This window comes from Ranitomeya variabilis, chromosome 2, assembly GCF_051348905.1.
Source record: "Ranitomeya variabilis isolate aRanVar5 chromosome 2, aRanVar5.hap1, whole genome shotgun sequence".
NCBI classification, from domain to species: Eukaryota; Metazoa; Chordata; class Amphibia; order Anura; family Dendrobatidae; genus Ranitomeya; species Ranitomeya variabilis.
The window spans coordinates 997,024,034-997,042,712 of NC_135233.1; the positions used below are offsets into that span (position 1 = coordinate 997,024,034).

Below are 18,679 nucleotides of genomic sequence, written 5' to 3' on the forward strand. Positions count from 1 at the left end.
TGGCCTAATGAATAGCACCCTTAGCTCCCCCCGGAGGCCCAGCTGTGAAATGTATTGGTGACTGTGATACCTGATCAGATGAACTCCTTCAGTGCCATCAGACGCACCATAGCTCCCCATAGTGGCGGAGCCACAGTACTGCAATGACCAGGACTCTGGGGCGCTGCACTAACAAAGGATATATTACAAAGTATTGAGATGAAATTTTGTTTCTGACCAAATACTTATTTTCCACCATAATATGCAAATAAAATGATAAAAAAACAGACAATGTGATTTTCTGGATTTTTTTTTCTCAGTTTGTCTCCCATAGTTGAGGTCTACCTATGATGTAAATTACAGACGCCTCTCATCTTTTTAAGTGGTGGAACTTGCACTATTGCTGACTGACTAAATACTTTTTTGCCCCACTGTATATTCTGCTGAGTGCCAGCCACACACAATAAACCACGTATCAAACTCTGTTCTTGACAGATGTCATCAGATGTATGGAGGGGGTTTATAGATCCTGGATAATTAATAACTAGATTGGCATCTTGACGATGACTTTGTCTCAACAGAGGAACTTTATTTAATCAACAGGAAGCTCTGTGGCATCATGCTTCCCACACATTTTGCAGAAACAAGAATTAAACCCACATAGCATGCAAATATTTGTGAGGTATTTCATAAGTTCTAGTTAAGTTTGCACGTTAAATCTACACAGAATAATATAGTGGCCCTCAGTTCCTCAGCCATCAGCAGACTTTCCTGTCTAAGAGTACCGTCACACAGTGCCATTTTCATCGCTACGACGGCACGATTCGTGACGTTCTAGCGATATCGTTACGATATCGTTGTGTCTGACACGCTACTGCGATCCGGATCCCCGCTGAGAATCGTACGTCGTAGCAGATCGTTTGAAACTTTCTTTCGTCGTCTAGTGTCCCGCTGTGGCGGCATGATTGCATCGTGTGACACAGGTTGTATACGATGTGCGCACAGTAACCAACGGCTTCTACATCGCAAATACGTCATGAAATTATCGCTCCAGCGCCGTGTATTGCAACGTGTGACTGCAGTCTACGACGCTGGAGCGATAATCATACGACGCTGCAACGTCACGAATCGTGCCGTCGTAGCGATGAAAATGGCACTGTGTGACGGTACCCTAAGTAAAGAGCTTATCTTTGGCACTTCACACAATGTTTAACAACTTCTAACTTTACTGTCTATCCTCACAGCGGCTTCCTATGTCTGCAGGAAATTAAGTCATTCACCATTACAATTACAACAGGACATAACTTTACTAAACTGGTAGGTCTATATAGATATTATAGTCATTTTTGCCTTGAAATATAATTTTTAACAGTTTAATTTGTTTGTATGACTTTACATTATTGTCTGTGCATGTCAAATCTTAAGGCATCTGTTAAGACACACATAAGGTATGCCCCCTCAGGCTCTTTCAGTAGTCAGCTTTAGGGGACTTTATAATGCCTATGGCAGTCACAATTTCCAAAGCAACCCAAGCAATCGCATTGCCAGGGATGACTGGACAAACAAAGACCACTCCCTTTCTTAGTACCACTGTGTACACTGACCACAATGCAGAAAGGGTTAAAGCTACCAATTTGTCTTCAATCCTATCTGTTGGTCCTGGAGAATGGCTGTCTGTTAAAGCTATCATGTACATGTACGTGATTATAGTGGACTAGATGGTAGCCCGATTCTGACGCATCGGGTATTCTAGAATATGTATGTAGTTTTTTTATGAAGTTTTCAGAATAATGCAATTTATACACAGGATTCAGCCGGCTGGGCATGACCAATTAGCAAAGCGTGGTTCAAATTCCGTGCCAATTCATGGCTGGACTGCCCCTGTCGCTGATTGTTCGCGGCCGGCCGGGCTTGACCAATCAGTGAAGCCAGGGCCGGCTCCAGGTTTTTGAGGGCCCCGGGCGAAATAGTCTCATTGGGCCCCCCTCTTTAACACATACCACGATTCATGATGCACAGATACAGCAGAGAAATATACCACAGCCAAGTAGCATATAACACAGCCCACGTAGCATATAACACAGCCCACATAGCATATAGCACAGCCACATAGCATATAGCACAGGCCACGTAGTATATAGCACAGGCCACGTAGTATATAACACAGCCAAGGTAGCATATAGCACAGCCCATGTAGTATATAGCACAGCCACGTAGCATACAGCACAGCCACGTAGCATATAACACAGCCATGTAGCATATAGCACAGCCGCGTAGTATATAGCACAGCCCACGAAGTATATAGCACAGCCCACGTAGTATATTGCACAGCCCACGCAGTATAAAGCACAGCCCACGCAGTGTATAACACAGCCCACGCAGTGTATAACACAGCCCATGTAGTATATAGCACAGCCCACACAGTGTATAACACAGCCCACGTAGTATATAGCACAGCCCATGTAGTAAATAACACAGCCCACGCAGTGTATAACAGCCCACGTAGTATATAACAGCCCACGCAGTATATAGCACAGCCCACGTAGTATATAACACAGCCCACGTAGTATATAACACAGGCCACATAGTATATAACACAGCCACGTTGTATATAGCACAGCCACGCAGTATATTGCCCAGCGATGTATATTGCACAGCTATGTAGTATATAGCACAGCCCACACAGTATATAACACAGCCACATAGTATATTGCCCAGGCACATAATATATTGCACAGCTACGGAGTATATAGCACAGCTCACATAGTATATAGCACAGCTCACATAGTATATAGCACAGCTCACGCAGTATATAACACAGTCACGTAGTATATTGCCCAGCCACGTAATATATTGCACAGCCCGTATAGTATATAGCACAGAGACGTGGTATATAACACAGCTCATGCAGTATATAACACAGCCCACGTAGTATATAGCACAGCGATGTAGTATATAGCACAGCCCATGTAATGTATATAGCACAGACACCTAGTATATAACACAGCCCATGCAGTATATAACACAGCCCATGTTGTATATAACATAGCCCACGTAGTATATAGCAATGTGGGCACCATATCCCTGCTGAAAAAGAATAAAAATAAAAAATAGTTATATACTCACCTTTCGGCGGCCCCCGGATCCAGGTGAGGCATTTAGCGATGCTCTTCACGACGCTCCGGTCCCAAGAATGCATTGCGGTCTCGCGTGATGATGACGTAGCTGTCTCACAATGCATGGCCCGGAGTGTCGCGAGGAGCAGGAAAGACGCCGGAAGGTGAGTATATAATGATTTTTTATTTTTTTAATTATTTTTAACATTAGATATTTTTACTATTGATGCTGCATAGGCAGCATCTATAGTAAAAAGTTGGTCACATAGGGTTAATAGCAGCGTTAACGGACTGCGTTACACCGCGGCATCACGCGGTGTAACGCAGCCATTAACCCTGTGTGAGCGCTGACTGTAGGGGAGTATGGAGGGGGCACTGACAGAGAGTAGGAAGGGGTGAATTCACGGTCGGACTGTGCCGGCCGTGACCAATCAGCAACGTGGGATTTCCGTGACAGACAGACAAACAGACAGACAGACAAACAGATGGAAGTGCCCCTTAGACTATTATATATATAGATGGGCTTAAAGCAAGTACTCAATGTCAAATAGCAGCTGCAAAAGCATTCAAGATTTCAGGGTGTATGAAAAAAGATAATATCCCATGATCATATTGTATTATTACCCCTTTATAAATCACTTGTGAGACCACTTCTAGAATATGGGATCCAGTTTTGGGCTCCACATTTTAAAAAGGAGATTCAGAAGTTAGAGTCAAATCAAAGGTGGGCAACTAGATTATTACAAGGGATGGAAGGCCTCTCAAAGGGCTCACTCACACGAGTGATCAGATCAATTATGGTGTGATGAAACTGCACCTCACCCCCCCACATGACGCCACTATTGCATTGGAGGGATCACGTGGAAAGGTCTCCTCTCTTGCACCAACGTAACGTTTGATACCCCCTGGGGACACAAAAGGTCAGCTTGGCATAGTTTTACACAGATATTCCCCTGTACACACAGGACGAGGGAGACCCAGGGATTGATAGGATGTGGCCCACGCAGTCGCTGACGTGGCACCACACTCACTCAACTTGGACAGGCTAAGAGGCCCTTTCACTAGCACCAGTGAAACAGAACCTTATCAACCCAGTAAGACTGCCACCAGTTTTATTATCTTATAATAATCTTTTATTTTTATATAGCAATAACATATTCCACAGCGCTTTACAGTGTGCACACATTATCATCGCTGTCCCCGATGGGGCTCACAATCTAATTTCCCTATCAGTATGTCTTTGAAATGTGGGAGGAAACCGGAGTACCCGGGGGAAACCCACGCAAACACGGGGAGAACATACAAACTCCTTGCAGATGTTGTCCTTGGTGGGATCCTCATTAGATATAAGCCTGGTCCATTAAAGGGATTATAATGGGCCAGAAACCAGCCCTGTATGATGGAAAGATAAAATCGAGAACAGGCACATGTTGGTTCGTGGATCGAGATAAAAGAGAAGCCCAGGGGTTAAATTATATATTTTATTGCCTTAAGGGTACACTAGACAATACACTATATACACAATACATATGCAATGGTCAGGTGTGCACATACAGGTGAAGTACAAAAAATATAAGCAGATGATACAAAAGTCAGTTACCGGCTTAATGTTTGGCTGTTGGATGCTGGCAACCACATGGGAGGTGTGGGGCCAGCTATTTCTGCTTTCTTCCAACATGCTGCATAGCATGACCTCTCATGACAGAGAACAATGGCCCACATCTTCGCATGTGCACTTAACCCCTTGGTCAGTCACACCCATTCCCGCCCCCCAGAGAGGATTCTAGACTCCCTCCCACTTGCTCTGGCAGCTAAACTCCAAAACTTAAAACACCATAAGAGGAAAAACCTCCACTAACAGTACACAGGTAAAGGTGCTTACCTGTCGCGGCCTCCAAACAAATGCACTATCAAGGTGCAGCGGACCCAAGTTAAGATGGCAACTATACAGGTGCAATAATACCGATGAGGCAGCCAGCCTACAATCAGGGATTGGCCGCTTGGCACACCAGTGCAGACAAATAAACTGTATGTGGCATGTTCACACAGAAATGCAGAGCATCTGACCAAAAGCCTATTAGTGACGCCATATGGCGGGCTTAATGAGTGCTGACTAATGCATCCTGTGTGAACAGCGGACACAGTATACAGAGCCAAACTAGGGTCCAACTGCACCCTGAAAGATGTAAAGTGCACAAAAACATAATAATGTATGCAAGGTACTGGTTTATATTATGGCCACAATACTTAAGCCGGAAACCCGCGTCAAGGGTCCCTTGTGAACATGCCACATACAGTTTATTTGCTGAGCCAGGTGTCCTGTTACAGCCACACATGCTGAAGGATGATTGTAAACTTCCATTCATTTTTCCCATATTCTTCACATATGGTAATGACACTCTGATCAAAGTCTGATCCAAGTTTTTCACGCTTCAAACTATTCCTGGAGCTTGGACCCCAAGTATCCTTGTCCAAAGGGGCACTCTTGAAGGTAGAGAGGCCCAGGTCTCCAACCTTGCTATGCTCCTGTTAAACACTAATCTGTCCCCTCCTGTACCCCATGAGACATGGGGCAGAAATGTAAGTTAAACAAGACACAAAGACAAAACAGGGATAACAGAAAACCTGTATCATACTAAAGCACAAGCCAACAATAGAGAGGAGGAGGATAGGAACAGGGAGGAATAAACTAATTGGAAATAGGGTCCAGGAGATAAACACAAACGTACTACAGCAAACTACAGATAACTACTATAACAACTCCACTCCAACCACTTAGCTTTAGCACTCAGCACAGGAATATGAGTCTTTCACTGGCAGGGACTAAACGCCCAAAGCCAGTATATATAGAGGGAGTAAATTATAAGCAGTTGCAGCAGAGAACAACCAGGCTGAATGGTCTCAGCCAACATGGAAAGAGTCCTTAGCCCTCTCAGCATCAAAGGAAAGGCAATCCATTTAAAATAGGACATGAATCACACCATCTCTAAAGAAGAGTGCAATTAATTACGAGATGTGACCGTCTAAGTCCAGGTCTCTTAGGGGACGTGACACCCTTGTGACAGAGTTGGATGAAAGTGTAATTTTATTGTGATCCGATTCTCTTGGCTGAATGAATCAAATCACAGGCGCAGAGAAAAAAGACAGATAACTTAATGTCTCCATCTTCTCCATTCCCTGTGCCCTCATAAATCAGACTGCATTCAAATGAGATCTGAAAGTGCAGCGCCCCAGAGTCCTGGTCGTTGCAGTACTGTGGCTCCGCCACTAAGGGGAGCCATGGTACGTCTGATGGCACTGAAGGAGTTCATCTGACCAGGTATCACAGACACCAATACATTTCACAGCCGGGCCTCCAGGGGGAGCTAAGGGTTCTATTCATTAGGCCACTCCTCACACACTGGTAAAACTGGGGGTCAGGCAGGAAGTTAGGGAGAAAGCTGACTGGGTTGGAACCAGGCAACACCTTGTGGCAGAGGGTGTTGTGGGAGAAGATTCGGTAGGGTCCCTGTCAGGGGTGGGATCCTGACAGAGGCCTGGCTACAGGAAAGAACGTAACGGGACCGTGCCTGCTCAGGATAGCGGCGGTGCCCAAGGAAGGATTAGAAGCGAGATAGATTGTGCTGAGTGAGAAACGAGATCAAAGCAACAAGGAGAATACCAGTAGGAGTCGTGCTGTAAGACCGAGGCAACATCCTACTGAGGCGCAAACAACCGGTGGCCGGAACGCCGAGGAAGTATTTCTATATACAGCTTCAGGCAATACTTCAAACCTACGGCAGGACAGTCAGTCTCAGGCGGGCTGTCTCACCTAAATCACCTATGCAGTCTTGGGGGGCAACTTGTGGAGAGGGGCGACTCTAGGGTCCCGGAAGAGCTCCGAGCCTACCCGTCAAACGGGTGCCGTCCTAACCGCAACATCAGGGAGGGACGGAGGATTAGCAGAACATCATCTAATCGAGTTGTGAGGGAACTTAAGAAACAGACACAACAGTTGTGGGGACTTTCCGTAAGCACAGCAGGGAAGGACCACAACACATAGCGCTAGCAGGAAGGCACATATTTCCACCTGCAAAGAGAACTCTGGAGGTGCCATTGGACCGGCCGGACTTGCGCAGCCTGGTTAACCGGAATCCGGACTGAGGACCCAGAGACCTTCAGTAAAGAGGTAAAGAGACTGCAAACTGGTGTCCTCGTTATTTGCTGCAACCGGCATTACACCGCACCACTACCACTATCCACATCCATCATAACGTTCACTGTACGTCGCCTCCCCACCAGCAGGGTCACGGACCGGGCCTAGCCACCGTGACAACCCCAGAGCAGAGACTCAGAGGCCCGGTACCGGGTACCCCTCGGCCCTGCGGCAGTGGGGGCGCTACAACTTGGCGTCACGAACAGGATCTACTTAAGCCTGAAGAATCAGGTCATGTGTGCCTTGGAATTGTGATTTATTGTGATTGGACTGTGACTTATCGCAAAGACTGTGTGTTGCCAATTGCCGCCAGAAGTTCCCGCCAAAACGGCCGCCATTACAGCGCTAAGAGGAGCGCAGGAGAAGAAGAAGGGCGTGGAAGTGGGCGTAAACAAGCTGGAGAGCGCGAAAGACAATGGCCGCCCAGTCTAAGTATTTCTGCCCCTTGAGGACGTGTCCGTCAGCAGCCGAGATCCACCTCCTGATTCTCAATGGAGGGTGGCGACAACGAAAACGAAACCGCCCACGAAGGAGAGAGCGGGAAAAGGACCAGGAAGAAGAAGTCAGCGAGATGGAGGACGCCATGGCCAGCCACCCGGAGCCGGAGCGTGGGGTCGGAGCCGAGGACTCCCCCAGCTACCCGGAGAGGCACCGCAGCCAGACCTCCACAGTTGATGCTGACCTCCTGCAGACCGGAGCGGATGAGCTGATCCACCAACTCCTGCAGACGCAGCTGAGCACTGAGGCCGGGTGGAAGAAGACCATCATCGGGAGCCTCACCAGACATCTGTTGGCAGCCTCGCCTGGTCCGGAGCAAGAAAGAAGTTCCAGCGCTCCGAAGCCAGAAAGCAAGGCCCTGCCGGAAAGCGAGATGCTGCAAACGGAGATGACAATGCCGCAGCGCAAGGCCCTGCAACCAGCGTTCCAGATCCCAGCGGAGGCAGAGCAGACCGGCACCGGAGGGACCGCATCTGAAGCAGGTATGAAGGACGACCCTGCCCTGACGACCAACACCACTCCAGTGACTGCTAGTGCCACAACTGCTGACTCCATTCCAGTGACTGATCTTGCAGCAGCCGCTACCTCTGCTGCAGCAAATGCCCATACTCAAGCTGCGCAGACCTCCATCGCTGCGCATGATTTAACCGTACATGAAAGATGGATTAACGGCGTTTGTCCAGCACTGGGTGTAACCCTGGACCTCACTTTTCCCAGACCAAGAGGGGTTAAGTGCCAGGTGCAGCCCTGGAAGCCGTCCAACTAAACCTCGGAAACCTGAAACTGTACATAGTTAACTGTTTGTTTCCCTGCTTTTTGCTACTTTAAACCCGACCTGGGTTATTCTTAAAGGGATCCCTTTGTTTACCCGGGATCCCTTCTTCTGCTTTTTGTTTTGTTTCCTGTTTATTCATCACTGAAAGAACTGCTGGATCATGAACAATGCATGATACAAACTGCTTGTAAATAGTTTGCACCTTCTAAAAGGTGCTTCCTACTGGTTTTACTTAAAGAAGGACTCTTTGCGAAGATACCGTACCGGAGCCTTTGCTGAGTATGGACTGGTAGCTTGAGAAGATGCGCTACCTCATAAAGACTTGGTCCCCTCTTAATGGGGATGTTCACCTGTGTACTTACGAGTAATACTGCCTTAAAACAGTAGAGTGCTAATGATGTCTTAAAAGAGAAAGTAATGATGCTGATGTGAAGAAGTTATATGTAACCAACGAGTCAATTATAAGAAATGTTGATAATGTGCTCTGAAATAAAGTAATTATAGGAAAGATGCAGCAGACCCGTAGGGGTAGACCTAGCGTCCTGCATATTTGTCAGTAAGAAAAGTAATGATGGAAGTTTAATGTTTTATAATATGTTGAAGGAAGAATGAGGACAGGAAGTGAACCCGTAGGGGTTAGTGGTGAGTCCTCCTAGGAGCCATATAGGGATGGCTCAGTGATTTCAAACTGAAAGTAATGTTATGTTCTATACTGTGTATAGTAGTTGAAAAGGCAGTAGGCCCGGGCTGAAAGGGGCGGTCCTGTAAAGAAAGGAGAGGCAGCAGGCCTGGAGCAGTTAGGACAGGCGGTCCTGCAGACGTAAAGTAGGAGAATGTAGCACAGTTGCTCAAGCCTTATAATGTGTTATAAGAAGGTCTTTAGTGGATTTAAAGTGTACATCCTTAAAGGCAATGTTAAATTATTGTTCAACAATTTTGCACTAAGTAGAATACCCGGTTGGGTAACAGGAGTTGTTTATAGCCTGTAATTTATAATATTTAACCATGTTTGTAACGTTCAAGTGTCCTCACCTCCCATAAAGGGAAGCTCTGTTCAAATATGCTTATTGTTATTGCACTCAACAAAATTGTATGTCCTTTTGCTAACCTGTATTGTTGTTTTCTTCCCAGTCCAGGAGTACTGGATTTAACCGGGGGGGAGTGCATCGCCCCAGAGTCCTGGTCGTTGCAGTACTGTGGCTCCGCCACTAAGGGGAGCCATGGTACGTCTGATGGCACTGAAGGAGTTCATCTGACCAGGTATCACAGACACCAATACATTTCACAGCCGGGCCTCCAGGGGGAGCTAAGGGTTCTATTCATTAGGCCACTCCTCACATACTGGTAAAACTGGGGGTCAGGCAGGAAGTTAGGGAGAAAGCTGACTGGGTTGGAACCAGGCAACACCTTGTGGCAGAGGGTGTTGTGGGAGAAGATTCGGTAGGGTCCCTGTCAGGGGTGGGATCCTGACAGAGGCCTGGCTACAGGAAAGAACGTAACGGGACCGTGCCTGCTCAGGATAGCGGCGGTGCCCAAGGAAGGATTAGAAGCGAGATAGATTGTGCTGAGTGAGAAACGAGATCAAAGCAACAAGGAGAATACCAGTAGGAGTCGTGCTGTAAGACCGAGGCAACATCCTACTGAGGCGCAAACAACCGGTGGCCGGAACGCCGAAGAAGTATTTCTATATACAGCTTCAGGCAATACTTCAAACCTACGGCAGGACAGTCAGTCTCAGGCGGGCTGTCTCACCTAAATCACCTATGCAGTCTTGGGGGGAAACTTGTGGAGAGGGGCGACTCTAGGGTCCCGGAAGAGCTCCGAGCCTACCCGTCAAACGGGTGCCGTCCTAACCGCAACATCAGGGAGGGACGGAGGATTAGCAGAACATCATCTAATCGAGTTGTGAGGGAACTTAAGAAACAGACACAACAGTTGTGGGGACTTTCCGTAAGCAACAGCAGGGAAGGACCACAACACATAGCGCTAGCAGGAAGGCACAGATTTCCACCTGCAAAGAGAACTCTGGAGGTGCCATTGGACCGGCCGGACTTGCGCAGCCTGGTTAACCGGAATCCGGACTGAGGACCCAGAGACCTTCAGTAAAGAGGTAAAGAGACTGCAAACTGGTGTCCTCGTTATTTGCTGCGACCGGCATTACACCGCACCACTACCACTATCCACATCCATCATAACGTTCACTGTACGTCGCCTCCCCACCAGCAGGGTCACGGACCGGGCCTAGCCACCGTGACAACCCCAGAGCAGAGACTCAGAGGCCCGGTACCGGGTACCCCTCGGCCCTGCGGCAGTGGGGGTGCTACAACTTGGCGTCACAAACAGGATCTACTTAAGCCTGAAGAATCAGGTCATGTGTGCCTTGGAATTGTGATTTATTGTGATTGGACTGTGACTTATCGCAAAGACTGTGTGTTGCCAATTGCCGCCAGAAGTTCCCGCCAAAACCGCCGCCATTACAGCGCTAAGAGGAGCGCAGGAGAAGAAGAAGGGCGTGGAAGTGGGCGTAAACAAGCTGGAGAGCGCGAAAGACAATGGCCGCCCAGTCTAAGTATTTCTGCCCCTTGAGGACGTGTCCGTCAGCAGCCGAGATCCACCTCCTGATTCTCAATGGAGGGTGGCGACAACGAAAACGAAACCGCCCACGAAGGAGAGAGCGGGAAAAGGACCAGGAAGAAGAAGTCAGCGAGATGGAGGACGCCATGGCCAGCCACCCGGAGCCGGAGCGTGGGGTCGGAGCCGAGGACTCCCCCAGCTACCCGGAGAGGCACCGCAGCCAGACCTCCACAGTTGATGCTGACCTCCTGCAGACCAGAGCGGATGAGCTGATCCACCAACTCCTGCAGACGCAGCTGAGCACTGAGGCCGGGTGGAAGAAGACCATCATCAGGAGCCTCACCAGACATCTGTCGGCAGCCTCGCCTGGTCCGGAGCAAGAAAGAAGTTCCAGCGCTCCGAAGCCAGAAAACAAGGCCCTGCCGGAAAGCGAGATGCTGCAAACGGAGATGACAATGCCGCAGCGCAAGGCCCTGCAACCAGCGTTCCAGATCCCAGCGGAGGCAGAGCAGACCGGCACCGGAGGGACCGCATCTGAAGCAGGTATGCAGGACGACCCTGCCCTGACGACCAACACCACTCCAGTGACTGCTAGTGCCACAACTGCTGACTCCATTCCAGTGACTGATCTTGCAGCAGCCGCTACCTCTGCTGCAGCAAATGCCCATACTCAAGCTGCGCAGACCTCCATCGCTGCGCATGATTTAACCGTACATGAAAGATGGATTAACGGCGTTTGTCCAGCACTGGGTGTAACCCTGGACCTCACTTTTCCCAGACCAAGAGGGGTTAAGTGCCAGGTGCAGCCCTGGAAGCCGTCCAACTAAACCTCGGAAACCTGAAACTGTACATAGTTAACTGTTTGTTTCCCTGCTTTTTGCTACTTTAAACCCGACCTGGGTTATTCTTAAAGGGATCCCTTTGTTTACCCGGGATCCCTTCTTCTGCTTTTTGTTTTGTTTCCTGTTTATTCATCACTGAAAGAACTGCTGGATCATGAACAATGCATGATACAAACTGCTTGTAAATAGTTTGCACCTTCTAAAAGGTGCTTCCTACTGGTTTTACTTAAAGAAGGACTCTTTGCGAAGATACCGTACCGGAGCCTTTGCTGAGTATGGACTGGTAGCTTGAGAAGATGCGCTACCTCATAAAGACTTGGTCCCCTCTTAATGGGGATGTTCACCTGTGTACTTACGAGTAATACTGCCTTAAAACAGTAGAGTGCTAATGATGTCTTAAAAGAGAAAGTAATGATGCTGATGTGAAGAAGTTATATGTAACCAACGAGTCAATTATAAGAAATGTTGATAATGTGCTCTGAAATAAAGTAATTATAGGAAAGATGCAGCAGACCCGTAGGGGTAGACCTAGCGTCCTGCATATTTGTCAGTAAGAAAAGTAATGATGGAAGTTTAATGTTTTATAATATGTTGAAGGAAGAATGAGGACAGGAAGTGAACCCGTAGGGGTTAGTGGTGAGTCCTCCTAGGAGCCATATAGGGATGGCTCAGTGATTTCAAACTGAAAGTAATGTTATGTTCTATACTGTGTATAGTAGTTGAAAAGGCAGTAGGCCCGGGCTGAAAGGGGCGGTCCTGTAAAGAAAGGAGAGGCAGCAGGCCTGGAGCAGTTAGGACAGGCGGTCCTGCAGACGTAAAGTAGGAGAATGTAGCACAGTTGCTCAAGCCTTATAATGTGTTATAAGAAGGTCTTTAGTGGATTTAAAGTGTACATCCTTAAAGGCAATGTTAAATTATTGTTCAACAATTTTGCACTAAGTAGAATACCCGGTTGGGTAACAGGAGTTGTTTATAGCCTGTAATTTATAATATTTAACCATGTTTGTAACGTTCAAGTGTCCTCACCTCCCATAAAGGGAAGCTCTGTTCAAATATGCTTATTGTTATTGCACTCAACAAAATTGTATGTCCTTTTGCTAACCTGTATTGTTGTTTTCTTCCCAGTCCAGGAGTACTGGATTTAACTGGGGGGGAGTGCATCGCCCCAGAGTCCTGGTCGTTGCAGTACTGTGGCTCCGCCACTAAGGGGAGCCATGGTACGTCTGATGGCACTGAAGGAGTTCATCTGACCAGGTATCACAGACACCAATACATTTCACAGCCGGGCCTCCAGGGGGAGCTAAGGGTTCTATTCATTAGGCCACTCCTCACATACTGGTAAAACTGGGGGTCAGGCAGGAAGTTAGGGAGAAAGCTGACTGGGTTGGAACCAGGCAACACCTTGTGGCAGAGGGTGTTGTGGGAGAAGATTCGGTAGGGTCCCTGTCAGGGGTGGGATCCTGACAGAGGCCTGGCTACAGGAAAGAACGTAACGGGACCGTGCCTGCTCAGGATAGCGGCGGTGCCCAAGGAAGGATTAGAAGCGAGATAGATTGTGCTGAGTGAGAAACGAGATCAAAGCAACAAGGAGAATACCAGTAGGAGTCGTGCTGTAAGACCGAGGCAACATCCTACTGAGGCGCAAACAACCGGTGGCCGGAACGCCAAAGAAGTATTTCTATATACAGCTTCAGGCAATACTTCAAACCTACGGCAGGACAGTCAGTCTCAGGCGGGCTGTCTCACCTAAATCACCTATGCAGTCTTGGGGGGAAACTTGTGGAGAGGGGCGACTCTAGGGTCCCGGAAGAGCTCCGAGCCTACCCGTCAAACGGGTGCCGTCCTAACCGCAACATCAGGGAGGGACGGAGGATTAGCAGAACATCATCTAATCGAGTTGTGAGGGAACTTAAGAAACAGACACAACAGTTGTGGGGACTTTCCGTAAGCAACAGCAGGGAAGGACCACAACACATAGCGCTAGCAGGAAGGCACAGATTTCCACCTGCAAAGAGAACTCTGGAGGTGCCATTGGACCGGCCGGACTTGCGCAGCCTGGTTAACCGGAATCCGGACTGAGGACCCAGAGACCTTCAGTAAAGAGGTAAAGAGACTGCAAACTGGTGTCCTCGTTATTTGCTGCGACCGGCATTACACCGCACCACTACCACTATCCACATCCATCATAACGTTCACTGTACGTCGCCTCCCCACCAGCAGGGTCACGGACCGGGCCTAGCCACCGTGACAACCCCAGAGCAGAGACTCAGAGGCCCGGTACCGGGTACCCCTCGGCCCTGCGGCAGTGGGGGTGCTACAACTTGGCGTCACAAACAGGATCTACTTAAGCCTGAAGAATCAGGTCATGTGTGCCTTGGAATTGTGATTTATTGTGATTGGACTGTGACTTATCGCAAAGACTGTGTGTTGCCAATTGCCGCCAGAAGTTCCCGCCAAAACCGCCGCCATTACAGCGCTAAGAGGAGCGCAGGAGAAGAAGAAGGGCGTGGAAGTGGGCGTAAACAAGCTGGAGAGCGCGAAAGACAATGGCCGCCCAGTCTAAGTATTTCTGCCCCTTGAGGACGTGTCCGTCAGCAGCCGAGATCCACCTCCTGATTCTCAATGGAGGGTGGCGACAACGAAAACGAAACCGCCCACGAAGGAGAGAGCGGGAAAAGGACCAGGAAGAAGAAGTCAGCGAGATGGAGGACGCCATGGCCAGCCACCCGGAGCCGGAGCGTGGGGTCGGAGCCGAGGACTCCCCCAGCTACCCGGAGAGGCACCGCAGCCAGACCTCCACAGTTGATGCTGACCTCCTGCAGACCAGAGCGGATGAGCTGATCCACCAACTCCTGCAGACGCAGCTGAGCACTGAGGCCGGGTGGAAGAAGACCATCATCAGGAGCCTCACCAGACATCTGTCGGCAGCCTCGCCTGGTCCGGAGCAAGAAAGAAGTTCCAGCGCTCCGAAGCCAGAAAACAAGGCCCTGCCGGAAAGCGAGATGCTGCAAACGGAGATGACAATGCCGCAGCGCAAGGCCCTGCAACCAGCGTTCCAGATCCCAGCGGAGGCAGAGCAGACCGGCACCGGAGGGACCGCATCTGAAGCAGGTATGCAGGACGACCCTGCCCTGACGACCAACACCACTCCAGTGACTGCTAGTGCCACAACTGCTGACTCCATTCCAGTGACTGATCTTGCAGCAGCCGCTACCTCTGCTGCAGCAAATGCCCATACTCAAGCTGCGCAGACCTCCATCGCTGCGCATGATTTAACCGTACATGAAAGATGGATTAACGGCGTTTGTCCAGCACTGGGTGTAACCCTGGACCTCACTTTTCCCAGACCAAGAGGGGTTAAGTGCCAGGTGCAGCCCTGGAAGCCGTCCAACTAAACCTCGGAAACCTGAAACTGTACATAGTTAACTGTTTGTTTCCCTGCTTTTTGCTACTTTAAACCCGACCTGGGTTATTCTTAAAGGGATCCCTTTGTTTACCCGGGATCCCTTCTTCTGCTTTTTGTTTTGTTTCCTGTTTATTCATCACTGAAAGAACTGCTGGATCATGAACAATGCATGATACAAACTGCTTGTAAATAGTTTGCACCTTCTAAAAGGTGCTTCCTACTGGTTTTACTTAAAGAAGGACTCTTTGCGAAGATACCGTACCGGAGCCTTTGCTGAGTATGGACTGGTAGCTTGAGAAGATGCGCTACCTCATAAAGACTTGGTCCCCTCTTAATGGGGATGTTCACCTGTGTACTTACGAGTAATACTGCCTTAAAACAGTAGAGTGCTAATGATGTCTTAAAAGAGAAAGTAATGATGCTGATGTGAAGAAGTTATATGTAACCAACGAGTCAATTATAAGAAATGTTGATAATGTGCTCTGAAATAAAGTAATTATAGGAAAGATGCAGCAGACCCGTAGGGGTAGACCTAGCGTCCTGCATATTTGTCAGTAAGAAAAGTAATGATGGAAGTTTAATGTTTTATAATATGTTGAAGGAAGAATGAGGACAGGAAGTGAACCCGTAGGGGTTAGTGGTGAGTCCTCCTAGGAGCCATATAGGGATGGCTCAGTGATTTCAAACTGAAAGTAATGTTATGTTCTATACTGTGTATAGTAGTTGAAAAGGCAGTAGGCCCGGGCTGAAAGGGGCGGTCCTGTAAAGAAAGGAGAGGCAGCAGGCCTGGAGCAGTTAGGACAGGCGGTCCTGCAGACGTAAAGTAGGAGAATGTAGCACAGTTGCTCAAGCCTTATAATGTGTTATAAGAAGGTCTTTAGTGGATTTAAAGTGTACATCCTTAAAGGCAATGTTAAATTATTGTTCAACAATTTTGCACTAAGTAGAATACCCGGTTGGGTAACAGGAGTTGTTTATAGCCTGTAATTTATAATATTTAACCATGTTTGTAACGTTCAAGTGTCCTCACCTCCCATAAAGGGAAGCTCTGTTCAAATATGCTTATTGTTATTGCACTCAACAAAATTGTATGTCCTTTTGCTAACCTGTATTGTTGTTTTCTTCCCAGTCCAGGAGTACTGGATTTAACCGGGGGGGAGTGCATCGCCCCAGAGTCCTGGTCGTTGCAGTACTGTGGCTCCGCCACTAAGGGGAGCCATGGTACGTCTGATGGCACTGAAGGAGTTCATCTGACCAGGTATCACAGACACCAATACATTTCACAGCCGGGCCTCCAGGGGGAGCTAAGGGTTCTATTCATTAGGCCACTCCTCACATACTGGTAAAACTGGGGGTCAGGCAGGAAGTTAGGGAGAAAGCTGACTGGGTTGGAACCAGGCAACACCTTGTGGCAGAGGGTGTTGTGGGAGAAGATTCGGTAGGGTCCCTGTCAGGGGTGGGATCCTGACAGAGGCCTGGCTACAGGAAAGAACGTAACGGGACCGTGCCTGCTCAGGATAGCGGCGGTGCCCAAGGAAGGATTAGAAGCGAGATAGATTGTGCTGAGTGAGAAACGAGATCAAAGCAACAAGGAGAATACCAGTAGGAGTCGTGCTGTAAGACCGAGGCAACATCCTACTGAGGCGCAAACAACCGGTGGCCGGAACGCCGAAGAAGTATTTCTATATACAGCTTCAGGCAATACTTCAAACCTACGGCAGGACAGTCAGTCTCAGGCGGGCTGTCTCACCTAAATCACCTATGCAGTCTTGGGGGGAAACTTGTGGAGAGGGGCGACTCTAGGGTCCCGGAAGAGCTCCGAGCCTACCCGTCAAACGGGTGCCGTCCTAACCGCAACATCAGGGAGGGACGGAGGATTAGCAGAACATCATCTAATCGAGTTGTGAGGGAACTTAAGAAACAGACACAACAGTTGTGGGGACTTTCCGTAAGCAACAGCAGGGAAGGACCACAACACATAGCGCTAGCAGGAAGGCACAGATTTCCACCTGCAAAGAGAACTCTGGAGGTGCCATTGGACCGGCCGGACTTGCGCAGCCTGGTTAACCGGAATCCGGACTGAGGACCCAGAGACCTTCAGTAAAGAGGTAAAGAGACTGCAAACTGGTGTCCTCGTTATTTGCTGCGACCGGCATTACACCGCACCACTACCACTATCCACATCCATCATAACGTTCACTGTACGTCGCCTCCCCACCAGCAGGGTCACGGACCGGGCCTAGCCACCGTGACAACCCCAGAGCAGAGACTCAGAGGCCCGGTACCGGGTACCCCTCGGCCCTGCGGCAGTGGGGGTGCTACAACTTGGCGTCACAAACAGGATCTACTTAAGCCTGAAGAATCAGGTCATGTGTGCCTTGGAATTGTGATTTATTGTGATTGGACTGTGACTTATCGCAAAGACTGTGTGTTGCCAATTGCCGCCAGAAGTTCCCGCCAAAACCGCCGCCATTACAGCGCTAAGAGGAGCGCAGGAGAAGAAGAAGGGCGTGGAAGTGGGCGTAAACAAGCTGGAGAGCGCGAAAGACAATGGCCGCCCAGTCTAAGTATTTCTGCCCCTTGAGGACGTGTCCGTCAGCAGCCGAGATCCACCTCCTGATTCTCAATGGAGGGTGGCGACAACGAAAACGAAACCGCCCACGAAGGAGAGAGCGGGAAAAGGACCAGGAAGAAGAAGTCAGCGAGATGGAGGACGCCATGGCCAGCCACCCGGAGCCGGAGCGTGGGGTCGGAGCCGAGGACTCCCCCAGCTACCCGGAGAGGCACCGCAGCCAGACCTCCACAGTTGATGCTGACCTCCTGCAGACCAGAGCGGATGAGCTGATCCACCAACTCCTGCAGACGCAGCTGAGCACTGAGGCCGGGTGGAAGAAGACCATCATCAGGAGCCTCACCAGACATCTGTCGGCAGCCTCGCCTGGTCCGGAGCAAGAAAGAAGTTCCAGCGCTCCGAAGCCAGAAAACAAGGCCCTGCCGGAAAGCGAGATGCTGCAAACGGAGATGACAATGCCGCAGCGCAAGGCCCTGCAACCAGCGTTCCAGATCCCAGCGGAGGCAGAGCAGACCGGCACCGGAGGGACCGCATCTGAAGCAGGTATGCAGGACGACCCTGCCCTGACGACCAACACCACTCCAGTGACTGCTAGTGCCACAACTGCTGACTCCATTCCAGTGACTGATCTTGCAGCAGCCGCTACCTCTGCTGCAGCAAATGCCCATACTCAAGCTGCGCAGACCTCCATCGCTGCGCATGATTTAACCGTACATGAAAGA

General features: G+C 49.3%; 1 protein-coding gene across 1 annotated transcript in view; it reads left to right on the forward strand.

Moving 5' to 3' along the window:
- The first annotated feature begins 1,227 nt into the window (after window positions 1–1,227).
- The window catches only part of LOC143810102 (G-protein coupled receptor 55-like), a 31,297-nt gene continuing 13,845 nt past the window's right edge, over window positions 1,228–18,679 (forward strand). Inside the window, exon 1 of the mRNA XM_077293001.1 lies at window positions 1,228–1,296. The gene's annotated coding sequence lies outside the window, so the exon portion shown is untranslated. The remainder of the gene's footprint in view (window positions 1,297–18,679) is intronic.